Source organism: Ambystoma mexicanum, chromosome 9 (assembly GCF_040938575.1).
Source record: "Ambystoma mexicanum isolate Mex_15411 chromosome 9, UKY_AmexF1_1, whole genome shotgun sequence".
NCBI classification, from domain to species: domain Eukaryota; kingdom Metazoa; phylum Chordata; class Amphibia; order Caudata; family Ambystomatidae; genus Ambystoma; species Ambystoma mexicanum.
In genome coordinates, this window is record NC_090931.1 from 272,272,778 (window position 1) to 272,278,777 (window position 6,000).

Genomic DNA, 6,000 nt, shown 5'->3' on the forward strand with positions numbered 1-6,000 from the left:
ACGGAATCCTCGCCTCCCAGCCATGGCACTGATATTAATGTGCGTATGGGAGTGGCTGTAGACAATTGTCCTGGCCAATTGGGGGTCAAAGGGGTTGGGTACCAGATGGTAATTGTACCCTAGTGCTCTAGCACGGCTGATTGTAACCCCTGGGGATAGATGACGGGTCACGCAACGCACAGGAGGCCCAAAAAAGGGAGTTGACGTGCACGCAACCCCTCCTAGACCACGTGTGCAGAAAGAAAAACCTGCACTACGCTGTGGCACCCAGTAACACAAGAATGAACGTATGCGTGTCACACGCAGCCTAGAATGACCTCTGAAGGGGTAGGCTACACACGGGGCAAGCACAGAAGTTGGATACGTGCGTGACTCACCGTCTGCCAGGTAAAAGAGCGTGATAAATGAGCGCGTTTGGCTGGCTAAACCCCCGCCAAAAGAAGATGTGTACGCTGTCTGAGAAGACAGGACAACAGTAGAAGGGGACACTGTTTGAGGGAACAGGCCCAGGTAAACCAGTAAAAGAGAAAAAAGAGAAAAAGCTGTCAGAGGTAACAGGGAATACGAACTGGAAACGCCGTGAAGTAAATCGCGTGTGAAACGACAAGAAGTACAGAATTCACCCACTCGCTCTCCACGAAAAGCACGTACAAGGAAATGGTGTTCTACATGTACCTTATATACAGGCCCACACGTTCAGCGTCACTTACGCGGCGTGTACGTTCACCAATCACACGCTTTGTCACTCCTGCGTGTAGATCCATTTTCACCAATCACACGCTTTGTCACTTCTGCGTGTAGATCCATTTTCACCAATCACACGCTTTGTCACTTCTACGTGTAGATCCATTTTCACCAATCACACGCTTTGACACTGGGACGTGTCACGCAACAATTTCCTGCACGTGCAGGTGACTATAGGCGCGCATATGCTGTTGACGGGTTTACGCGCTAAGGGCCTTTGCTGACGTGTGGGATTTCACTCCCTATCAGGCTGTCCACGCCTGATAGGGAGTGACCACGAGAGACCACGCTCCTGGCCAGGAGGCCAAATTACTGCCCCCCAGAGCCCTGAGCACGCTCCCACCTGCCATCTGCTGCTGCCTGACTGCCTGCTGGCCACGTGCCCCACAGTGCTGGTGGGTGGGGGTGTTGGGAGACATGGGTGGGGGCCTGGTGGAGGGTGCCCCTGGTGGTGGGGGTGGTGGGAGAAATGGGTGGGGGCCTGGTGGAGGCTGCCCCTGCACTGCTGGGGGTTGGGGGTGGTGGGAGGCATGGGTGGGGGCCTGGTGGAGGCTGCCCCTGCACTGCTGGGGGTTGGGGGTGGTGGGAGGCATGGGTGGGGGCCTGGTGGAGGCTGCCCCTGCACTGCTGGGGGTTGGGGGTGGTGGGAGGCATGGGTGGGGGCCTGGTGGAGGCTGCCCCTGCACTGCTGGGGGTTGGGGGTGGTGGGAGGCATGGGTGGGGGCCTGGTGGAGGCTGCCCCTGCACTGCTGGGGGTTGGGGGTGGTGGGAGGCATGGGTGGGGGCCTGGTGGAGGCTGCCCCTGGTGGCGGGAGGGTGGGGGTGGTGGGAGACATGGGTGGGGGCCTGGTGGAGGCTGCCCCTGGTGGCAGGGGGGGGTGGGGGTGGTGGGAGGCATGGGTGGGGGCCTGGTGGAGGCTGCCCCATGCACTGCTGGGGGTTGGGGGTGGTGGGAGGCATGGGTGGGGGCCTGGTGGAGGCTGCCCCTGCACTGCTGGGGGTTGGGGGTGGTGGGAGGCATGGGTGGGGGCCTGGTGGAGGCTGCCCCTGGTGGCGGGGGGGTGGGGGTGGTGGGAGACATGGGTGGGGGCCTGGTGGAGGCTGCCCCTGCACTGCTGGGGGTTGGGGGTGGTGGGAGGCATGGGTGGGGGCCTGGTGGAGGCTGCCCCTGCACTGCTGGGGGTTGGGGGTGGTGGGAGGCATGGGTGGGGGCCTGGTGGAGGCTGCCCCTGCACTGCTGGGGGTTGGGGGTGGTGGGAGGCATGGGTGGGGGCCTGGTGGAGGCTGCCCCTGCACTGCTGGGGGTTGGGGGTGGTGGGAGGCATGGGTGGGGGCCTGGTGGAGGCTGCCCCTGGTGGCGGGAGGGTGGGGGTGGTGGGAGACATGGGTGGGGGCCTGGTGGAGGCTGCCCCTGGTGGCGGGGGGGGTGGGGATGGTGGGAGGCATGGGTGGGGGCCTGGTGGAGGCTGCCCCTGCACTGCTGGGGGTTGGGGGTGGTGGGAGGCATGGGTGGGGGCCTGGTGGAGGCTGCCCCTGCACTGCTGGGGGTTGGGGGTGGTGGGAGGCATGGGTGGGGGCCTGGTGGAGGCTGCCCCTGGTGGCGGGGGGGTGGGGGTGGTGGGAGACATGGGTGGGGGCCTTGTGGAGGCTGCCCCTGCACTGCTGGGGGTTGGGGGTGGTGGGAGGCATGGGTGGGGGCCTGGTGGAGGCTGCCCCTGCACTGCTGGGGGTTGGGGGTGGTGGGAGGCATGGTTGGGGGCCTGGTGGAGGCTGCCCCTGCACTGCTGGGGGTTGGGGGTGGTGGGAGGCATGGGTGGGGGCCTGGTGGAGGCTGCCCCTGCACTGCTGGGGGTTGGGGGTGGTGGGAGGCATGGGTGGGGGCCTGGTGGAGGCTGCCCCTGCACTGCTGGGGGGTGGGGGTGCAGGGGGACATGAGCAGGTGTGCAGGGTAGTCCCCTGTTTTGTGGGCTGCCTGGAGGGGCCGTGGAGGGTGTACAGGGAACACCTGTGAGGACCCACCCAGCCTAATCGCGTGTGACTTCCCACGCACCCCTGTAATACACGTACCCAGCCAAATCGCGTGTGATGATTCCCACGCACCCCTGTAATACACGTACCCAGCCAAATCGCGTGTGATAATTCCTGCGCACCCCTGTAATACACGTACCCTGGCTAATCGCGTGTTAAACTTCCCGCATACCCCTGTAATACACGTACCCTGGCCAATCGCGTGTTAAACTTCCCGCGTACCCCTGTAATACACGTACCCTGGCTAATCGCGTGTTAAACTTCCCGCGTACCCCTGTAATACACGTACCCTGGCTAATCGCATGTTAAACTTCCCGCATACCCCTGTAATACACGTACCCTGGCTAATCGCGTGTTAAACTTCCCGCGTACCCCTGTAATACACGTACCCTGGCTAATCGCGTGTTAAACTTCCTGCGTACCCCTGTAATACACGTACCCAGCCAAATCGCGTGTGATGATTCCCACGCACCCCTGTAATACACGTACCCAGCCAAATCGCGTGTGATAATTCCTGCGCACCCCTGTAATACACGTACCCTGGCTAATCGCGTGTTAAACTTCCCGCATACCCCTGTAATACACGTACCCTGGCCAATCGCGTGTTAAACTTCCCGCGTACCCCTGTAATACACGTACCCTGACTAATCGCGTGTTTAACTTCCCGCGTACCCCTGTAATACACGTACCCTGGCTAATCGCATGTTAAACTTACCGCATACCCCTGTAATACACGTACCCTGGCTAATCGCATGTTAAACTTCCCGCATACCCCTGTAATACACGTACCCTGGCTAATCGCGTGTATAACTTCACGCGTACCCCTGATATGCACGTTACCCGCTTTGCGTTCCTTGTTTGGCAGCCCTGTAAACTGGTCCAGGGTTGGCGCAGCCCTTTGCGATGATTTAGCGATTTTGATGGCTTTTCCTTGCGCGAGGGCGTTCTTGGGGTGTTACTGGCGCTGCTGCAGGGTCGCTGCGATACTCTGCGCCACGGCTGGTTTGGGAGCCTAAAATCCATGAATACGCTGTGCGCCGGATTCGGTTTTGGCGCACGCGGCTGGCGCAGACTATCGCACGCGCACGCTGTGCGCCAGCCGCGTGCGCTACTTGTGCGCTGAATTCTATGAATTACCCTGTAAGTTTGGAGTTCTTTCTAATTAATACACACATACAGTGTGTTAAGCAGTTACTTTTATATTCAAATGCACAACATGCATGTTGTAAACTGTTGCAAAAATTAGATGTTTCGCTTCAGAAAAGTAAAGAGTAAAAATGATGCATCATTTTACAATATTATATGCATGCCTATCCTTAAATCAAGCACAGAGTTCCCACAGGTGGCACTTAAATGGTGTTCAGAAGCAAGCACTAATTTCCATCCCTGGACCCAAATTTCAAAGGTCTGTGGCCACCCAAATTGTGCAAGCATGAAATAAATCACAGAGAAGTTAAAATGGTGAAGAGTAAATCTGAATGCACAAGTGCATCAACAAACCTGTGAAAGGACACCCAAAACCATAGAAGGGTGAGAACAACAATGGTGTGCCAAAGGTGCACACTGTTTCACAGCTGTAAAGGTGTCCCGTAAAGATATTCATTCAGCCAACTTTACCGAAGCTGCTCAGTGCTAAGCGGGCAAATGCCATCCCTGCTGGGTTTATCATGTGTCTGTGATGACCTTCTGATGCACACTCAGTACTACCAGGAGAACCAACTGCAAAGTATGTCACACACTGCTTAACTGTGATGCTTATGAATAATATTTACATTAACTATATTTTAGATATAGGGTAGGACTTTTACTGGGAAAGAGTACTTCAAACGACAGCAGGACACCTATAGCCACACAATGTTCCTATGTTTTGTGCAGTCCTACCAACTCTACGGAGTTAACAAACATTTTAAATTACTTTAAATGCAAGATGACAAGAACCACAGCCTAAACCACACCCACAAAGGTATTATTAGGCTGGAAAGCCGGATACATTGCTCAATTTTACTCTTGGAGTGTCTGGTATTTTTAGCAATTGCACAAACAGCAATGATGTAACCAGTATGTACCACTAAATTTGTTATGAAAGGTGCATGCATTGTGCAGCTACAAGGAAAGCTGTTGCTTTCCAGACATACTTTTTTAGGGCTGCCCTTATCCACTACTCCACAGTGAACCTTCTCCAACTGTGTTTACTCTACTGAGGTGTTTATGCTCAGGCAGAGTTTGCAAATTTCACTTGTGAGTTTGCCATATGTGAATGCCGTTCCAGCCCAAGGTATTGGAGGTACATCGGCTGCAACAGGTAACCTTCCATATTCCCATTTTACCCCATGCTACCACCAGAGCTGTAACCATGACAAGGGGGTTGTTGTTTTTTTATTCAACATTTTTATTAGATGTGCCTGCACCACTTCCATGTATTTCATATATAAACTTTACCATTTGACAAGACTGGATGCAGAAATGTAGTTATGTTGCATTAATATTACAGACCATTATAGGTGCTTCTCATACAGGGACAGCAGGCAATGTGTGAGAAAAACCAGATAACAGCATTTAAACCAAAATTGCTCATTCCAACCTTCTCTCACTTGTGACCAGTTGGCACACAACTTATGTCCTAATCACTAACTCTAAAAGAATGTTTTTGGACTCAACCGACAGCAGACAATTAGCCGTAACAATGACCTCTAGTGCATTCAAATGTAGAACGCACTGCCTTCTCCAAATCATGGGCAGCAGAAATCTGAAAACACTCTTTCAACAAAAATAGCATAGTAGAACACAGGCCTGAATTAATAGAGAGGCATCAATAACCTCCAACCTTAAAAACATCCTTATAATGTTATAGAGCCAAAATGGGAGTGAAAGGGCGTCGTTTGGTGAAACACTGACAGAGTTTGTTGAATCTGGTGAAGGTGCATAGTTTGGGAGAGGTGGAATAAAGTTGGGACGGGGGTGCAAGCACCTATTTGGGCCTAGAGCAGCAGAAAGCCTAAATACACCACTGCTCACATGCAGTACATGGACATCTGTCCCTGCACTGCTCTTACGCAACCCCTTATGTAGGTCTACGTTTTTGGGGCGTAGCTGCACTGCCACTGATAGGTGCTTTAACAGCAGATACCAGGGATCGGTCACTGTGATTATCCGTAACATTCTACATCACATCAGTGGGCAAGGACATATTGATCAGCTAACACTGCAGAAGCCCTTGGGCTGATTTAG